This window comes from Peromyscus californicus, unplaced genomic scaffold (genome assembly GCF_007827085.1).
Source record: "Peromyscus californicus insignis strain IS unplaced genomic scaffold, ASM782708v3 Scaffold_5__1_contigs__length_169319896, whole genome shotgun sequence".
In the NCBI taxonomy this organism is placed as follows: domain Eukaryota; kingdom Metazoa; phylum Chordata; class Mammalia; order Rodentia; family Cricetidae; genus Peromyscus; species Peromyscus californicus.
In genome coordinates, this window is record NW_026294573.1 from 69,696,635 (window position 1) to 69,717,981 (window position 21,347).

Below are 21,347 nucleotides of genomic sequence, written 5' to 3' on the forward strand. Positions count from 1 at the left end.
CATGCACACACCCTTTCCCTAAGACTCAGTTTTTGTGATTTTTGAACAGTCAAAACTTTTCTTTTCTTTTTTCTCTTTCTTTTTATTTATTGTTTGTGTCTTTCACATCATGCATCTCCATCCCATTCATTTCTCCTATCCTTCATATCCACCCTCTGCCTTGCAATCTCCTCCCCAAAAATAAAATAAAATTTAAGAGAGAGAGAGAGAGAGAGAGAGAGAGAGAGAGAGAGAGAGAGAGAGAGAGAGAGAGAGAGGTCTTATCATGGAAGCTGTAGTGTGAGAGAGTGAGTCATACAGTAAAACCTTTTATCCGTATATCTTTACTTGCAAGTGTTCACTGCAAAGAGTCGTTGATGTGGTTCGAGGCCCCTGGTTTCTGCTGTATTATCAATGCTGGGCTGGGCTCTCCCTGGAACTCCTCTTGGATACCCTGTTGTTGCCCTGTGTTGTGGAAATCCTGCAGCTTTGGGTGGGCAGGACCAGTCCCTTCACATGCTCCAGCAGATCACAGATGAGGTGGATGTTGGGGTGAGCTAATACATAATCCCAGTTCCTGAGTCTGAGTAGTTGCAGGGTTGGCCAGCCTGCCAGCTCTCCCTTGCCCTCACCACTGGGGTGAGCTCTCCTGCATTGTCCTGGCTAATTCACCCCTTACAGTGATGAGCAAGGGGCAGGGCCAGTTCTCCTGTTTTCATGTCCTCAGGATCCCGATCTCCCACACCTGCACCTTCAGGGTCAGCTCTACTGTGCTGTCAAGGTGTGGCATAGGGGACCCTCTCCCAAGTGCTGCAGCTGATGAGGGGCAGAGACAGTTCTCCTGCTCTTATGACCTCAGGGCCGGCTCTTCCACCTGCTTCAGTGTTGATGGGTGAGGGGTAGAGGGCATCTCTCCCCATCCCATGCTGCCACATGACAGATGAGTAATGGGGACAGCTCTCCCGTGCAACAACTTCAGGGCTGGTTCACCCACACCTCCGCCAACAGGACTGGCTCTATTGTATCGCCCACACAAGGTGCAGGACCTGCTCCAAAACTTTTCTTATATGTACCAGAAGTACATTGTCTTCCCTAAAAACAAACAAAGCTCTGATTCTCACTTTAAATTGCCTCATCACAGCTCCCTGATTCTCATGCATGATTCTTGGAATCTATGAAGACAGATAGCTGGATTGTGATGGAGCAGCACTAAGGGTATTGCCTTTTATAGAAATGTAGCTCCTAAGGCTGTTCAGACCGTGAACTATAATATTCAAATTCTGTATTTCTGTGTATTTCCAGTTAGTAGATGGAGAGAGAATAGAGAAGACTATGTGGGTGAGTTTCTGCAAATATGCCTTCCTTTCAAAAAGTGTAGAGATTTCCTTCACACCCTGCATTATGGTTGATCTTGCAAAGAAAGAGAACTGCATGTGAAAATCAATGTGGTTTTTTTTTTTATTTTACCATGAAAACTCTGTGATAAATAGGAAATTTCTAATTCTCTGAGGACTAGGGAAGTTAAATGAATATATTTCTTTGAATTAAAATCTAAAACTTCATAGCACCACCTATTGGTTTCAAAATAAGTATTATATTTTCTTCATGTGCTAATTATAAAGGAAAAAATTTAAAAATATTATTATTTTGAAACATGTGACTTTTTTAAATAACTGTGGTGATGGTATGGAAATATCACAAAGAAAGCACACATTCAGGAGATGTAGCAACATGATGTGTAAAGATAAACACAGATCAACATGAGTGTATACTCAGAAAGTCAAATGGAATACAGAATTTCATTCGTACGTTGCTTGTATCGAGTTATGCTGTTTTGTTTTGAAAGCTCCCCTTTCAGCATAGTTTTGAAGCTGATGAAGCTGCACTTTCTCCACCGTACAACTGGAACAGAAAGGTTTGTACTTATTTTCTCCCTTCACTTCATCTTCTGAAACCTAGGAAAGATATTGCGGTTGCAAGTCAGTGAACTCTCACAGTATTGGATATTTCAGAACCTCCTTCACAGGGGCCCTTTAAAAGTCAGCCTCCATCACCAGATAATAGCCTCCTATGCATCCCGGACACACACCCTTTCTATACAGTGCTCAGCATGAGCATCTTTATCCAAAACCCAGGAACGTTTCTAGAGAAATGGGAGGAAGGAAACCCTCTCTGCTTTCCCACACACTGGGGAGCGTAGAGACTCTATATTATACAGGATAGTTTATGCAAATTCCTTTCCCCACCCCTGGGACAGCTAGGTGTTACAGTGGGACTACTTCAAATCTACCAAAGAACTTGGGAATATGCTTTTCTTCCAATCTGATTCTTTTCTTTTCCTTTTGTGTGGATTATGTGTTTAAATTTAGTTTTTTTTGTTTTTGTTTTGCTTTTAGATCTAAAGTAAAATAAAACTCTAGAAACACTGAAATGTGAGCATCCTGGCCCTCACCACGTCCATAGTCTAATGATTTGGAAAACTAAATTCTGTACGGGAGCTTTGGGGTGGGATGGAAGGAAAACTTGCCCCATTAGGCGCCGCACTAAACAGTATTAAATGGTTTGTTTTCATTTACCTTTCCAAAATTGCAACAGGCATTCAAATAGGAAGAATGTCTGTATCTGAGAGCAAAGGAGAAGCCTCCGAACAACTCAGAAACAGCACGGGGCTCTTAAAGAGTCGATCACAAGAAATGAGAATCAGACTTGTTTAAGGGAAAGAATTGGTAGGCTCAACTAATAAAATTACATTTAGCAACTCAAAAACTGTTAAATTAGAAATTTCATGATTCAATCTAATATTAAATAAAGAAAAATGCTTCACCCATATTTAGAAACAAAAGTGAGAAAGAGGAAAAGAGCCAGGCAGGCTTTCTAACTCTAAACTGTCAAAGCAGCTCATCCTAACTCCCTCCCTGCTCAGCTCAGATTTCTAACCTTGAGTATTTCAACCAAGAGCTTCACTTCTCACCAAAGCGTCTGACGGGTAGTTAAAAATGCCTGTATTTCCAACTACCTGATTTCAGCAGCACAGAATTCAAGATGGAGTCCATGATCTTTTTTGTGGATTTTTAAAAATTGCTATTTTGTCTTGTTTTTTCATACTTAAAGGTCAGGAACATCCACGGTCTGATTAGACTGGGGACCCTTTAAGGCTTGTCTCATTTCATACCCTGCCCCCTAGTATTTCCAAACAGGCTTCTCACCAAGCAGCCTCCACACCCTCCCTGCGGGTCTCGCTCTCAGAGCAAGCCATAATCACAAGCTTCCATGCCCTGGCTGGCTTTTTGGCTCAGCAGGACAGTTCCACTGCCAAGTTCTATGCCGAGTTCTTCATGGGTTTATCCTTACATGCACCTTAGTGACCTAATGCATTTCATCTCTTCTCATGCCCTCTTGCTGCTGTCCAGACAACAAAATGTCTACATCTAAAAGGAAGAAAGCCCCTGACATATTTTTGCCTTTTTCTCTAACAAATCTACTCTTGGAGAAAAGCCTGTTAGCAACAAAAAAAAGGAAAACCTGGGGTCAGCTGAGGCTGTAAGAGGCAGCCCAGCTGAAGTTTAAAGAGGCAACTCTTGTGATGATTCCTGGGGAAATGGGAAATGTTCATTTCAAAATATATAACACATAATCTGTCCCCAAACAGACCAAAAATTTAGCTTAAACCTACCAGTTTTACTTTTAAACATAAAGCAAGGAAATTAGGGAAGTCTGCTCCATTTCTCTTTAATAACGGACATTAGCAGAGTGCTGTGGGAACACAACCCTTTTTATGGAGTAAGAACCAGCAATTTTAAAACAAGAAATATGTGTGGGAATGGTGTTTATTTTTGTATCCTTAAATGCACATGCGGTGATTATTAATATTTACATACAGATACACGTATGGAAATCATTGTCTCGAAAAGTGGTTAGAATCTAGAAACAATTGGCAGACACAGAAAGGAAAACTGAGAATGGTCCCGTCTCCCAAACTCTCTCAAAGGACACTGCCCAGTAATGAGAAGGCTGATAACACAGCAATGGTTGTGAAAGCCCTGTAGGAGGGAGAAGATACTTTGGGATTTTTATGGATTCTTGTGTACGATTTGGAAAGCTAAGTTCTTTTCAAATAGACTTTATATGTACAAAAATCGACTGACAGCTTCAGGTGCAGGGTGGGTGTATGCATGTCAGAGTCTTGGCAACTGGAGATAGCTGTATTCCTTGAGGGTTATTTGCTGGATGGAGGAAGAGACAGAGAGCCTTCCCTGCTAAGGAGACATCCCCACCACAAATGTGCCACTGTCCACTATGGAGACTGTGTTTTGTTGCAACTCTGCAAGATTTGGGGTGGTTTTTATCCGGCTCATCGTGCACACCATGGAGTATTCTCTTGTTTGGGTACATCAAGCAAGAAAAAATCCAAACCAAAACAAAAAGACGCACACAATCAACACACACACAAAACAGGATTGTGCTCCTTTGTTTTGCGTTTTCTGTAACCCAGATTGCGGCAATTATCTCTCTGGCTTTACAAGCCTTTTCTTTCATTCTAAAGGCAGTTTTTGGAATCACGTTACACTTAACTCAGTTTAACAAATAAGAGTAGTCTGGCAAAATGGCACCATGTGCTTTCCACAAATATCTGTGGTATAGGCAAGCTCTCAGTGTTTTTATTATGCCCAAGCTTCTTCAGTTTAAAGCAAACAGAAAAACGCAAAGAAAGGGAAAGCTCAGACTTGGGGACTTGGAGTGTGTTGGGGGCACTTTCTGTACCAAAGGGAGAAGGGGGAAAAGATGCATTTTAAAAATAACTAGGGAGGAAAGAGCAAAAAGAGAGGTTTGGAAGCATTAGCAGAGCACGTTTACCCTGGCGTGAGCTACAGGCTAATGATAGAATAATGGCATCTGGCAGGGGAGCCCCGAAAGGCTGACAATGAGCACACTGTAGCCTGTGCAGCCTCACACTTCTGCCTGCTCTGTAGTCAGGACAAAGAATTGCAGGACAGAGGCAAAGTAAAGGGGGTGAAAGGGAGTCTGCGCTAAACTTTGCTATAATACAAATATACATACACGGCACTACAGATGTTCCTCATTGGTGAAGGCTGGCACATAATCATGCTATGTGCTTCATAATATTTTAATGAGCCTTTTCTCTAAATAGCAATGAAAATGAACAATAAGAAGCTCTTAGGGAGGGAAAGTTGGTACGTTTATTTGTGTGTGTGTGTGTGTGTGTGTGTGTGTGTGTGTCTATGGGGAAAAATTCTCATAATAGGTTATATTAGAATGGCAGAAAAAAAAACACTAGTCTGGGTTTAATAAAATTGTATTGAGTCTAAACTATGATTTCTGAAGCTGGTTTCTTTTTGTTTCTAACTTCAGCAATTCATTCAGGCTAAAGGAAGAACAAAACAGGGGTCGGAGCGTAATTCTGGTGGAGACTTTCTCTCCCTCTCTTTTCTCACTCTCTTTTTAAGATTAAAAACAAACAAACAACAAGAAAGAAAACTCATCAAGTGGAAGTGTGAGGACAATGCCATTCATATATTGTGCCAACTAAAGTCCTGAAATAAATAACAAACCACTTAATGTGCGTTGTAAATGTCGTGCTGATTTAAGCATTGTTACACAAAGATTACATCTCTTCAGTGGCTAGATGACTGGAGGGTGTGGGGGTGTGTGGGGGGTGCTCTTTTCCTTTTTTTTTTTTAAATTTTGTTATAGAATAAATTCCCAAATGAAGATTAGTCAAAAATTTTTAACTACCATAATCAATCAGTTTTTAGCATCACTACTCTTGCAATGAAAATATTCTTTTTGTCCATGGTCAGTATAACATTTAAAACCACTACAATAAAAAAAAGCTATAACAAAATCAGAGTAAGCATCTTAGTTGAGACGTAACTGCTGTGATGGCTCCTTTACAAAGACTTTTCTAACTTCACATGGTGAACAGAGTGAGGCAATTTAGTGTTTGAGGGTGTAAGTACCACTGCCATGATGAGAAAGGCTGCTGGAGTTTGCTGTCTGGATGCTGGGCTGTATTGACACTGGCTCCCTAATTCCTGTCTCTCAAGTAGTTGATGTTTCGACCACGGAGAGACACTCTCTCCGTTTCTCCAATTTTGCATGTCCCGTCACTGCAAACACTTGATCTATAGCTGTCTTTCTTTAGAACGTAAAATTAAGTTAATACAGAAGACTGAAGACCACAACAAAAATTTGCCATGCCCTCAAAAATCAGAATTTAAGTGAAATTGAATTATGATGAGTAGAGTTAGGTGTCAACTTTATTTTAATTTTTAATTATTTTAGAAGTAGATACTCTGTGCATGACAGTTTTGTTAACTTAATTGGCCAGAATATGTAAACAATCTGAATATCACTCATTGCTAAACCAGATGAATGTCCTGCACAAAGATCTTAATATATAAATGGAAACAAACATTTTTAAAGTTGTATATATATATATATATATATATATATATATATATATATATGGATAACTTTCTAAAAGAGATAAAAATGGGCTTTCTCATACCTTTTGATAATTATATATAATTTTCTAAATAAAGCAGGTTAATAGGAAGGTGTCCAAGTACACAGCAACAGAAACATTTACTGAATATGAAAAGCAAGGACTCCAGAGCCGGCTATGTGAACTCAGCCCTAGGCTTGGCCACCGGAGAACTACGTAGTCTTGGGCAAGCGCCTCATCCTCCCTCCTAGGTCTCTTCACTTACCAGCCGAACTAGAAATTTGTGGTCCTGGAGTCTTGGATTCAGCTCCAGCACAATAATAGAGAACAGCTTTGTGATCTTCACCTAGTCTGATGGACGTTTTCTTTACTTATTGTTTTCAGGTGTAAAGTTGAAAAACCATTTGCGCTGAGTCTGGTCATCTGTAGAACAAGAAACCTTTTAAGATAATTCAAAACTTCATGGAAGATGTTTAATGAAACTACTAGGAAAAAGTGATGCTAGGAATTGACGGACAGGAAATGAGACGAGAGCCCTAGAGACTTCACCATCTGCATGTTTACAGCCTGATGCCCTATGTCGGTCTCAACAAGGAATCTCAGCAAATTCTGTTAGGATCATGTGTAAATGCCTCTGTGTCTCAGGCTGCATGCGCAGTCTCTCATAGGTAGAGCCGCTGTGAGAATTCTGCTGTTCACAACTGCTGTGTCACAGACTACAAACGGCTTCAGGGATATATGGCTTCCTCTCTCTGGGTGACCGGTCTTTTTAACTCTCTTGGGTATTTTAATCCCTTTCATAAAATTAAATCAATACTTATTTTTTAAAAACCACCAAGCATGGAGTTTTTCTTGGGAGCTGAAGCTGTGTGTCTCTTTTGACTGGCACCCTAGTGGCTGACCATTGTTGTGATATTATTCAAAACAAAGTGCCTCTCATCAGGGTGTGCATGGAAAACAAAATATCGAGGAGCTGCTGTTTCTTAGACACCAGCATCAATGATTTGTACTGATGAATGTTGAAGATAATCTATATTATTATTTAAGGGCAATGACACCTACCTGGCTCCACTCATAATTCTGTCTACCTACCCCTGAGGGACTCTCTATGCATTATGAACTCACATTTCCTTCACCAAACCCTGAAATTTCAGTCTATGCTATATCTTAGAAAACAGCACAGAGCCATGAAGAACACTCTATACGGATGTAATACAGCCAAGGCTGGGCTTAAGAACCTAGACCCAAGCGGCCATGCCATGAGCCAGCTCCAACAAGAAAACACATCACATTTTATAATTAGAGCCAAAAGCACTTCCCAGCCAGATGTTCGGATGTAGGATGTCCTTCCTAATCAGATGTAGCGCCCATCTATTGGCCACAAGCTAGGTCAGTGCTTTACAATTGGAATTACAGTTTACCAGCTTGTTCTGATTTGAATTTCCCAAAGACATTGAGGGTAAAGGGAATCTGTATTTTTTGAAGTGCACACTAGCACTTCTTTCTCTTGCCTGCCATTGCTAAGTGAGGAATCTGTCTCACTTCTAAGGGAGGAAACTCTCCAATACTCACATACCAGCAAACTAGAACACAGGGGGAAGTAAACAAGCACCATACTAGCTGCTCTAACAGCACAGTCTAGATTTCCCCACATTTGGAGTTCTTTCACAGGAGTAGAGCTCTGCCTTTACTACAGCTTTCAAGAGGACTCTACCAACCAGCCACAACCATTGCTAGTTCAGTTAGTAAAACCCTCAAATATGACCTTGGAGGGATCAACTCCTTCACAGACATCACAGCTCTGCTAGACTTGAGCTGTCCAGATGGCCGTCCCACCTTTCCAACCACACCTCCTTTTATTAAGTAAGGGAAACATTTGATAAAAAAACAAAACAAAACAAAACAAAAATGAACTGTGATTTTGGCTCTGTGGGTGAAGACTGAAATAGTAAATGGAGTTGAGGGTGAAGTTTTAGTATTGCCAGCTTTATATTGCTTTCCATAACATAAGTAAAGGGATAAAAAATCCAAAATACATTTTATATATAAATGTCTTTTTAATGTATGCCATAAGAAAAAAAATAGTATTAAGGAGAACTAATAGAAATTATGGCTCTCTGTTGCTCTCATCTATAGATCCACACTTTAATAGCCTCACTTTCTGGTTTGAATTGGCTTAAAGTGAGAAACTTGGCACCAAAATCTTGGTGACCATTGTAATATTTCAGAAACTCAAATCCTAGCAAAAGGAACTCTAGGTTGCATGGGATGTGATGTGACATACACATACAGACTGCATCTTGTATGTCACATTTGGCCAGAGCCAGGTGCTAGGCTTTCCTACTCAGTTCTTCACTGGAAATTTGATTTTGAGAAGTGATATCAAATTCAAATGACTTTGAACGCTAATTTCCTCACTTAAGAACGGACTGAATCAAAGAGAAATACTTAAGTGTTTTGAGCCTCCATTTCATATGAATAATAGTTCCTGTCTTGGTGAGTTGCAAGGATTAAGGAAAAACTGTACAAAGGAAATTAGGGTATGATGCATGAGAGAGAGAGAACACCGAGAGCAGAGGGTGAGGCTATTTCTTCCTGTGTCCTGAAATGGATGTTCAAGGGAACAAGGGAGCATAGTGTGACAGCTTCTGTTTCAGCATAAAAAGGCAGCATACATGCCACTGAAGAGAAATGCTCTGCACTTAGTTCTTGCTGTGGGAGAAGCCACTGGTCAATGTGATTCTCTATAAAATACTCAAATCTGTGCAATTCTAATTCTCTTTCAAGCAGTGAAAGGAATCTTCGGCTATTGATTGAGTTGACCTGACCTCTATACAAAGTAACACACAAAAAGTCATTGGGACACTGATGTTATTGTTATTACTGAAAAGATCGTCTCCCACGCACAACTGTCTGACCGCACCGTGTCCCACTGCTCATCACTAACAGACCCTCAATAAAATCTGGAGAAAATGCTGTACAAGACGACATCACTCAAAAACCTAGCATTGTGCGATATGCTGATTGTCCCCATTGCTGTGGGGAGGGAGCAGTGCTCCTGGGTGTGTTCCTAAACAACAACCTAAGAAAGAGCTAGAGAAAGCTGAGACACAGATGGCAAACGTCTGGGCTGTCCTTCCTGGCACAAGTGCCCTTGTGACTGGCTCTCATGCAATGGCTTCAGCTGGGTGTGAGCCCGGAGCATAACAAATGACAGAGAGAGCGGGGAAGAGGGTTCCCAGGGGGAGTATGGAGTTCAGAAGGCAGAATGAATCTGCAGACGAAACTTCCCTGTGCTATCTTGGAAACAAAACATAATCCTAGTCAACTGAGAAGAGGGCTGTCTGTCAGGCCTGTTGCTACAGCATAGCGTTTGCAAGGGCAATCTTCTATACTCATTACATATTCCAAGCGAACGGGCCACTAATTCTCTGTAACCAGAGAATCTAGCTTGGGTTTCTGTGAAGAATGATGCTTACTCTAGACATTCCAGAACATGACTTGGTGAGTGTTTCAAAGAAAGCATGCTTAACTCTGTAGAAAAAAAATACTTAAAACAAAACAAAAACATTCTATTTGTTCTGTCATAGTGCAACCTGTGAAAGTCAATACACCCCCTTCTACCATGTGGGACCCAAGTTCAAACTCAAGTCATCAGGCCTGATAACTGGTTCCTTTACCTGCTGGGCCACCTTGCTGACCCAAGAAAATAGTTTCTGACAATTAAATCCATGTGCTACCAGCCAGACATGGTGGTTCGAGTCTGTAATCCTGGCACTCAGGGGTCTGAAGCAAGAGGATCAGCATGAGTTTGAATGCAGTGTGGATTATATAGGGATACCCTATCTCAAAAGCAACAGACCAGAGATAATATCACAAGGCCTGAAAGAATAGGCATGTTAAGGAAACTGACATCCTAGAAAAGAGTTGGCATAGATGCCCAGGATTGTGCTATAAAAAGGGTTGATCAAGATTGAATGGGAGAAAGCAGAGTTGCTGCAAGGCCAGGATAATACAAGGCAAGCAACTATCCAGCAGTGTTCATTCTCCAACCATTCCACTCAGGCATATGCTGCCATACACACAGGAACGTGGTGCCAAACATGGAATTCTGCACTGGGGACAGCTCATGCCTCCAGTACCTGCAGGAGAAGCCTGGCTGGAGGGCAGACCTAAACAACAGCTAAACTACCAGTTTCTCATGGTCCTGTCCACTTGACTGTGGTGGAATTCTCCCCAAAGTTCCTATAGGCCAGATGGTTGCAACTTTCTAGAAAAATATGGGGATTATTCATAACTGTCTTTAATCTCAGCTTCCTTGCTTTACTACTCTTAAAGAAGGTATCTTTTAGTTTAAAATATGTCTGAATTATGTTTACTATCTTTGATCAGAGAAAGTGATGATGACACCTGCTGCTTCTAGGTTTCATCACCTAAGTTCCCTCACCCCATTTTCCACTCAGCAACCATTGATTGCTACCGTACCTCTCCTTCCGTGACTCTTTCTCTGGGACTTTCCATGAATCCTGGAATTCTTCCCTCTGTGTTTCTACAGGGTTGTGTACAGGTCCCTACTACAGAATATATGCAAAGTCAGTGACAGCAGTGTAATAAAGACATAGAATCCCTTGTTGACAACAAATAAGAATTTCACTCATAATGGTGGCTCAGAGTATGAAAGCAAGGGTGGACTTTGTGAGCTGTGGGACCTTTTTGACTACACAGATCTCACATGCAGGAAGACAGCCTTACATACGGCATGCAACCAGATTCTATGTGTCGTATTTCATATTGACTCTGAGCGACTAATCACCCAGTGCCCTTATTACTTTTTAATAATTTTACCCAGATTTCCAGTCTCTTCCCAGGACTCTAAATTCTTCGAACAAACATGCAAGACCAAGGGGGAGATTTGAAATGTGTTAGTTCACTGGCAGTTCTAGCTAAGACCCTTGAGACTTTCCTGTCACTCAAGTCTTCAGGTGTGTTCAGCTCTTCCTGAATTTTCAAGCCTGGTTTTCTGGTATTCTAATTGATCCTGAGACTTTCTGTCACTAGCCATCAAAGGACCTTGTAACTAGTTGGTATACCTCATTCTCATTTTTGCTATGAGTTAGTTCTTGGTCTAATTAACACTACACCATAAATTCACCAATTATTACATACCAAGAAAGTACAAAATACTTACATGCAGTATATCACTTGATCCCCACACCAGGGTTTCCACTTTTCAGATGACAAAATGCACATCTGAAGTATCAAAGAACTTTCTTAAAGCTCCCCCGTTACTTAAGTTTGGGACCAAGATTTTCAGTCCTCATTTTTCTGACTCCCAAGGCTCTACTTTCCTACTTTCCTTTTTGTTTGTTTGGTGAGCTGTTTTGTTTTGTTTTTCTGCCCTTCTTGTCCAGCACATCCCTGGGCACATCATAACCCCAGTAGCTGCACAATGAGAAGTAAATAAGTAGAAGAAGGAATATTCATGTCCATTTCTGACTCTAGCACCAGCTCATAACCAGTTCATAAGTCTCTAATTTGAAAGACAAATTTGGACCTTTTGCCACTCTCCTAATAAAACTTACTTGTCATTCCCTACTATGAAGACACTGACAGGCTTGCCATCTAGTTCTGCCATTACCCAGGACACCAGCAATCTAAGTTTATTTCAGGATTTGTGCCTGTTCTTATCTGTGGCTTTTGGACCAAAGATGTAATGGCTGCTATAAATATACATCGAATTTTGATGCTCAAGGAACAGCTGTACAATTTGCTTCAATAACGGAATTCTCAGAGTACTGTTACCTTCCCAGAATGGTAAAAAGTGTAACTGTGTCATTCAGTGAAATGCCAAGGACAGAGCCAACTGACCAAAGACTTGTGGGTAGCATCTTCCATTTCTACATAGGTCTGTCTAGCCATAGCTTAAACAGAAGAACTATGTTTGACAGGTGAAAACAAACCCTATTATTTTTCCCTTATATGTGTCCAAACAATTCAATATAAATAAGATGTTACTCAGCAAAGGACTAATCCTTGCTGTTCCATGTACAGGTTGAGGTTTAAAAAGAAAATCAATTAATCACAAAAGCTTCCAAACAATGCAAACAGCATTAAGCACAGTAATTATAAGATAAGCATTCGAGCAATTTTCAGTTGATTGGGTGTGGGTGTACTGAAGTAAACCTACAGTTTGCCTGCTGGTACAAGAACGGCTTACATGCCAATTAGTGGTATTGCTACTAATTATTAAAAACATTTTTAGGATTAATTAAAAACTAAATGCACCTGTATGATGGCTCATAACTGTGTTGTGGAAATTGCTTAGATTTTCCATATCAATCACACAGGAAATGCTTAGTGTGATGGAGAAGCATTATGACTCCCATCATCTTTGGAAGCCACACAACAGATGAGCATTCCTTTCATGTGGAAGGGAGGCTCAGCTCAGATGTGGATCTTATACTAACAGGCATCTACAAATGAATGCTATGAGACAAAGCTAAGAAAAACAAGAGGTGAGGGCTCAGCCCTGTACTTCTGATGTTTGTTATGCCTGCCTTGCACAAAATACTACTGAGAAAACAAGACAGTTGATTCTTGCCTCCTCTGAGAACTTGCTCACACACACACACACACACACACACACACACACACACACACACACACACACCTTTTTTTTGAATCATGCTAGGAAGCCAGAACTACTGGTACCAGCCTGTAATTGCAGCACTTAGGAAGCTGAGGCAGGAGGATTGTCACAAACTGAGGACTAACCTGGACCACATACTAAGACTTTGTCTAACCTTCCTCCTGGAGGCAGGGGGCACTCCGCCCAAGGAGGAACAACCTCCTAGTTTCTAAAGGGGCCAAACCCTAATCGTACTCCAGTCTTACTCCCCTACAGCTCTCGGGGGAGTACTAATTCTAATGTTTTTAAAACATAAATTCTGAGGCCTGTACTTCTGTTTGCATTTTCAGATAAAGCTTATAATCCAGAGAAGCTGAGTGTCTCTGGAAGCACAAATCTAGCAAAGACCAGGGTAGCATTAACTCCAGGAATCTTGGATCTAGAGATTCCAACTGTTTAACTTAGAACATATTACCAATTTTACAGGTTGTTGATTGCTCTTCCATCATTTCCTCACTTTATTAACATTTGTTAGTATAGCTCACTCCTGTAGATAGCTTATATTTCCTTATAGTCCTTAAATATTTTCATATCATTATACATAATTAGAAGCATAAATTTGCCTACTATTCCACAAATGATTCTCTTCCATACTGGACACAAATGTTGCAAGTCTAAGTGATATTGCCCAGGAAGAGGACAGCAAATGGCTGAGTCCAAAGACAGTACTCAAGAGAGGGGACTTGAGCAACTTCTGCAACCTCATGCTAACACGAAGCACATAATGCAGTCATGACCGAAGCTGGTAGGTGCCATGCACAGAAAATCAAAGGGAATGACCACTCTTCTTGTATGACCCTATCTGTTTTTATTTTGTTTTGTTTTGTTTTTGTTATATTTTGTTCTTCTTTATAAGCCTGTCACTCCCGTTTCCCAATGATGCCTCACTGGTCTAAAGTCATTGATAATGCTGAGTTAGTTTTTCTCTCTCTAAAGTCTCTTATCTTTTCTAGAGACCAAGCAGTTTGTGGGTCACCATACTTTTACTTACAGTCTTAGTAACCATGCACAGTCAAAGTAAAGAAGATTGGTTCCAAATGACTGCACAGGCTACTGCCATGTACAGCGGAGGTGAGGACTCAATCCACAATGACAAAAGAGAGAAGGTCGAAAATACTCGGGGTCTTTCTATCAGACACACAAGGACTTGAGCTCTGCTTCAGCTACATTTGTGCTATGAGACATTCCCTTACTCATCTGTGAAAGACAGAGGGTATTTAATGTCATACTCTCTGTGTCTCTCTCTCTGTGTCTCTGTCTCTGTCTGCCTGTCTCTGTCTGTCTGTCTGTCTGTCTGTCTCTCTCTCTCTCTCTCTCTCTCTCACACACACACACACACACACACACACACACACACATCAAGGTGCTCATATTTTTTCTTTACTAGAAGTTCTACCACCTGCCAATTCATACCTCAGCTGCCAACCCCCTTACCCAAGAGCAAAAAAGAATTGTGCTTTCATTCCAACATATAATTGGCAGAACCTTATTCCATTTCGGCTTCTCTTTTTTGTTCATTCTGCAAAAATCAATGTGGCCTCTCTCAGATTTTCTCTCTCCAACAGATTGGATTGTGTGAAGTTCCTGATAAAGAGGAACTCAGGTTCAGAGGTAACCTGAAAGCTAGGGAGATGCAAGGAGATAGCAAACATGGGAGGAGAAGAAAAAACTGAGGGGAAAAAGTACGTGGAGAAAGCATGAGTGGACAGCAGAAGGCGGAGTTAAGACATCCTTCCCGGCAGGGTGAGAGAGCAGACCACCGGGGCCTGTTTACCAGATACTCATTTCCAAGATGAATAACGCTTCAGTCTTCTTTTTCTTGAGGATATTAAGAATTCAATAAAATGAATGCACTGATTCTAATTATAAATAGCAATTAAAATAAACTTGGGGAACCAGGTAGTTTGCACAACACTCTAGACGCATTCTACATTACCCAGTGGCTCTGTGGACCCCTGGCATTGGGTCCAGCTACAGTACAGGGATAGATGGTGGCCTCACTTGATCGGGGTTATTTTATTACCAAGTTAACTGGTGTTAAACTAGTGAGCATTTAACAGTCACTAAAACAATTTAGAGTTCAATTCAGCACAGTATCATTTTTTAAAAGATGGTCAAAGTGAGGGAATCGATTCCTCCACTGTTGCTGTGACGTGCTGGAGGCTCCGAAGCTTTTCCAGCCCACAGCAATGAAACTTGCACCAGCAAAGTGGGCCTCTTGCCTTGTAAGAAAGAAATAATCTTGAAAACTCTGTATCCTGCTGTATAGTCTATGGCAGTAAACCCATTTTAGCATCCCTTTTCACCAAATGAGAATTTACTTTTTTAGATTCCCAAATCATGAGCCAAATTAGTATAACCCATTCAATATGTCATGGAAGACCTCCACTGTAAAATTACTATGTTGAACTTCCAACTTTTTGTGTTAGAAAAATTTAAAAACACAACAAAACATAACATTTTTCCAACAGCAGACACACGATCAACTCCAAATTCAGGAAGATTTACAAATGCCAGAACATGGTTATCTCCCAGCAAACATACCATTTCTTTGTTTCATAGGACACCAAGGATGAATTATTCATGAGACCTGATTTCACATGCTTATTGTGTCTGGTGGCAAAGTCCCCGCCTGCTCAGCCTCAGGAAAGCTGGGGCCGCTCTGCTGCCGCCCAGGGCTTGGTGCCATCCAGGGACCAGCCATGTGCTCACGAGTTACTGGAGCAGGGCAGGCAGCTCCAGTGGCCTCAGCTGTGGAGGCAGCTGTTTGCCCACCGTCTGTGATGGCAGAAATGTGTGGTGGGCTTCTCCTGAACAGCATGCCCCTCCCCAACCACACATGTGCTAGCAGGCTCCCACTCACTCGCCCAAACAATTCCATGCTGGGAATCATACTCCACTATCGCCAAAGGAGAAAGAAGCCCTCACGATTTGGGGTCGAGAATGAGCAGTGCACCAGAGTGTAGAATAACCCCTTAATCTTATATGCAAAACTACTGGAGGAAAGTCTGTCGCCTCCTCCTCCTCGGAACGTAAACCTTTCTTGTCATTTCGGTATCAAAAGGTTTGTGCATGCATGAAATGCAAAATGATTTATTGTTTAGATATTGCTTTTATTTACTTGCTTAATGGGTTGATGGATGTGCTTGGGTCCTACATAAAACAGAGGCTCCTTCTTTCCGAAAGAAAAAAAAAATGAAATAGATTGCAACCAGGAGTCTCATCCCATAGTAAAGTCAGACCTTCCAAGCTGGCTTGTGTTTGTAATGAGTTCCTTTTGACTCTTGCCCTGCTGCCTGTCTTTGGCTATTCATTGGTACAAAATGCTACACCATAGACACTACATAAAGTGGCAGAGATGAAGGCGTCAGCTATCTGGGTATACCCTGGAGTTCCGAGCTCTCTAGCGTCAGTCGTAGGCAGTTCTCTGTGGAGTTCTGGCGTAGAACAGATTTGCCCATCTCCAACAACGGGAGTCATTATCGTTCCATGGTCTCCCTTCTCAACAGAGGGAGTTGCAGGGAGAGACATCGCCCACACTCTGGTTTCCTCTTGCGTGCCTCATATCATTTGTTTCTTTGGTAGACACTAGACTTACTTTCATTTTATAAGGACACACTACTCCTCAACTAGCATAGGTAATAAAATGAAATTCTCTAAAAACACAAAAGAGATGGCTGTAAGAGAACTTCCACAAACATTTTACTAGCATGCCTTGAATTTTATTTATTACTTCATTAGGAGTTCTAATATTTTGACTCAGTCTTGGTGAATAGGAGTCAAACTGGAGAGGGGGGATTTGTTTATAGAAAGTGGATGTTGAATCTGTGCAGAACTCTTACTGGATCAATGTTCCGTGCAAGCGACATTTACGTAGGCTCTCTGTAACCCCTTTTCCAAACAAACTCTAATTTGACATAATGCAGCAGAGAATGGCACCAGTCACCGGGCTTGCATCAGAAATGCATTTTATTTGGATTCAATTCAGACTTAACGAACTGGTTCCCGTAAATGCAGCAGATGGGAGTGAGGCAAATGGAAGCGAGCGTGTGTGGGGCCTCACGCCCAGCAGCCACTGCTGCTCCCCTGTACGCAAGCCTTTCCTGAGTTAGTTGGTTAGCTAGCTAGCGCATTGGTTAGGTGCATTCCAGCCGAAACTTGGATTATAATTCGCAGAATTCTCTTACCAGTCCACCAGACCGAGGCTTGAGAAGTAACAGTCAACAGACAAGCAACTAATATTCCTTCCTGCTCTCTCTGTCCTGCTGACTAATGTGGAGAACCCTGCTGCCAGAAGATGGTCCGTGGTTTATAAAGTTGCCAAAGCTATAGCCGGACCTTTTCTTCTGAAGGTCAGTTTCAAACGCTGGCTGTACTGTAAACAGAAGTCTCCGCGGAAGGCCACACGGTGCCCGGAGTGGTCTCTTAATACAAAATATCAATTTGATTTTCCTCAGGAGAGTCACTCTCCTTTTGCAATGCAAATATTTTCAAGTGTACTAAACACGTTTTAGCACCTCAACATAGGCACTAAAACTATTTGCATGCAAAATTACCCGGAGTAGGCAGACAGGCACAAGCTTATGGTAGCACCATATGTGCCCAAGAGTTGGAGCCAGGAAACAGCTAGTGCTGGACGCTATTTACAATTTAAATTTAATTTTACATTATTATTCAAATGAGCGTGTATATATGAGTCTCTATTAAAATTAATGCTTCACATGGAACAAAAATTTCACCTAAAATTATATTTGTAGTAGTACTGGACCTTTTGGTCCCCAGCTCTCTAGAGCATTCAAGAACCACAAAGCGTTCCTGTTTCTTCCTTTGAACTCTACCTGAATGGCAGAGTCAAGCTTGTCCTTTCAGAATGAAAAGCAAACCTCATCTTGATTGGAAAGCCAGAAATCAACACAAGCCCAGAGCAACCCGGAAACACTAGAGAGTGTAAACGATCGGAGAGAAACAGACGCTGCCTGACAATATCGCAGAACCTTGTCTACCTTTTCATTAAAACACAGGACGATCTCGTTCCCTTTGCCTTCCAAGAAGTTCCATGTGTTTTGTGAACAGTGACAGGCCTTTGGCTTGGTGTTTTGTTTGCAAATTGCAATGTGTTGTACTGTCCCCAGAAAGTGGCGCTTCTTTATATACTTGGAAACACCATCGGCCGCATCCCCTGTTCTGCGCAGCCCCATAAGGAGCCTTCCACCCTGGGCAGCAGCCGGGGGTGTGTCTCAGAAAACACAGCAAACAGACGGCGGCTTGCTTCACTGTCCCCGCAAGTCAGTTTCTATTTTAAGGCTGGGAAAGTGGCAAGTCTTTAATGTCGCTGTTTTAAATGCTGCACACTTTACCTTCATGTTCATTTTACGGGCAGAACTCCTGATGAATCTAAAGTCAGCTTTTCTCTTTCTCACCTGGGCGTCGGGACAGTGTATTCACCGAGGCCCTCTGAAGGTGGAGTGCCCATCATCCCTTCCAGGCTCTCCACCAGTCCTCCCCTTCCTGTTTACAGCCGGTGTGTGCATTATAAAAGTGGCAGTCAGATAAACACAAAACTTGAGGGAGCTGCTTGGAGATTGTTACTTTGAAATCTATTTTAACTGAAGTGTAAGCACGAAAAGTAAAAATATCTTTTAATACCGAGGCTGTTGTAATCCTTCATAGCCTGTGGCTAAGGAACTTAAATGGAATAGAAAAAATAGAATCAAAATCAAGGGACAACGTACTGTCAAATTCACCTAGAATCTTAACTCCAAAGCGATATTTACCCCCGGATTAAAGATGATCAACTTTACCTTAAACCTAGCACATATAAATGTTTCTTTTGAAAACTTCAAGCGTGTATCCAGGGCAAATGTCACTTTTGCTTTCTTTTTTACCCCCTTTTTTCTTACGAACCTTAGGAAGTTTCTTTCTTCCTGACTGGCAATCAGTCTTAGAAATGTTGAATCATTGCCTGGATGCATGAACTCAACTGTGTGCCGCGTTAATTTATAGCGGCCAACATTTCTATACATAAGCACTCTCAAAGGGGCTCACAGGAGAACTAGGGACCTTTGGTTCTGTGGGTTTAATGGGAATGGAAAATCTCCACGTTTACACATCTATTCTCACATATTAATATCATTACATTTAAACGGAGGTTTGATTTCAAACATTGAATTAATTAAGAATGGAACGTCTATGGCATTATGAAACCAAATCAAATGCCAACAGCGCCCTCTACTGACTACTGGAAGAAAGCATTTTGTCTATCAACGGGAAAGACATTTTCTGTTTATTTACTTAAGGACGCTTCCAGACACCAAATTAAATGTCTTAGAAAATACAAAATCTCTTGGTAAACCTGAAGGAAAAAGCGAAGAATTTTATAAATAGAACTCAGCAGTCATGTGCATGTTCCACTATCAATAAAAATTTCCTGTACCACTAACAAATTGTGAGCCTTCTAGCTTGGCAGTCCTTATTACAGAGTCAGGGCAAAAGATAAAACACAATTAGAGTTGGATTAACATTTGCATTTTCTACCACCAGTCACAAATATCAAACTTGGATTCTGAAAGGTGAGAGGTCTTAATGGAAGTTTCAAATTTTTACATTATACTTCTATGCTTCTTCTTGTGTTCAAAATAAATTAAAGCTTTCTTTATGGTTATTTCTTTTTAGGAATCATAGATCATTTCTAATTCTCACACAACTTTGAGGCAAAGATACACTGGGTTCTTTTAGTGAAGTGCTACCATTTGCTGCAACATACATTTTAATTAGAGTAATCAAAAAATGAAAAATAAAATATATTTTCCTGCCGAAGTCCTTGCTCTAGACTTCATGGAGACTGTCATCCTCTACATCTGCAAGGAATCTAATTGGTTTCACTCCATAGGAGGTGCCTCTGCCTCAAATGTCCAATGCACTGCAAGACTGGTCTCATTTTTATGAAGCCATGTTCCCTGTTCCAAAGAACTCCAGAGCAGCACACTCAGATGTTCTCAAATCTCACTCATTCCAACAAGTGAGACCTGACAAGCTTTATATGATAGGCAGGTGTGAGAGACGCTGGAATTTTGGTGTGAAGACACCTGAAAGCAAAGCTTTTCCTCCTACAGAGGAAAAAGCAAAGCAACCCTTGCTCTGTGGATAATCTGGCACCTCAGCACAGGCTTTCTCCAACACTCCTCACTTTACTGGGTGAACTTTGTAAATAAACCTCTAGGTTTTTGTGGATTACTAAGTTAGAAGCATTCTTTCACTCTTGCTTCTTCTCTTTCCATTAATTCCTCACCTTGATACATGTACACACACACACACACACACACACACACACACACACACACACACACACGTTTCCTTCATCTTCTGTTAAATCACCACCCTTCATTAGTAAACCAGTTTCCCTAATTTAGGCAATCACACTGATTGGCTAACACATCCATAGTTGGTATCAAAGCTACAGAGACTGTTTTTCATGGCAGGTCCCTCCGCTTAACAGTATAACTGCTATTGATTGCAGCACATTCTTCCATCTGATTTTTGAGGGATTTTCATATTCCACTGATTTCCTCAAATCTCTAATTCTCTTTTCCTAAAGTTGAATTTTTGAAACATCAAGGTGAAAATTGGGGCTTAGAGGCAAATTTGCCTCCTAGAGTCTAAGGTCTTCTCTGTTGTTTCTAAACCATGTGACCTAAGTCAGTTCACTCAAACTTGCTTATCCTCAATTTCTTCTTCCACAGAAAGAGGATAAAAATACCTTTCTACTAGATAGGGTGGTTCACTGAGATTACCATGAGGTGAGCTGTATAATATATTCTAACAGAATGTCTGGTACATAAGAAACAACCTTTGCTATTTCTGTATGCATAATAAACAAGAAAACATTCTTATGTAAATGAATTAATGTAGCTTCTGAATCCATGTGCATCGTCGTCATCCTAGGGAGTTTGGAAATGGAAAAGGGAATCTGAATTAAGGGCTCAGATTTGATGGTTGAGGCAGACACATATCCAAACAAAGAACTTTTCATTTGGTGCAGGTATTCAGTGAGCAGAAGCAGAGGTTGTCCTTCCATGGGTTCTCTGTAGGGAACTTCTTCTGGACAAAATGTGGAGGAAGGACAGTAGCTAATAAGTCAACTCCCGAAGCGGAAAAATGTTACTCTAGCCTTGCCTGGTAGAGGGGCTGCCAGCTTGTAGCTTTGAATCAGTTCAA

The 21,347-nt window shown here is 41.2% G+C and overlaps 1 long non-coding RNA gene across 1 annotated transcript; it reads right to left on the reverse strand.

Annotated features, from left to right (window-relative positions):
* Positions 1-287: 287 nt before the first annotated feature.
* Positions 288-17,644, reverse strand: LOC128097417 (uncharacterized). The gene is made up of 3 exons (XR_008213858.1): positions 17,321-17,644; positions 6,711-6,868; positions 288-1,934 (listed from the first exon to the last, which is right to left on the reverse strand). It is a non-coding gene; the product is annotated as an uncharacterized LOC128097417 (long non-coding RNA).
* Between the last annotated feature and the right edge of the window lie 3,703 nt (positions 17,645-21,347).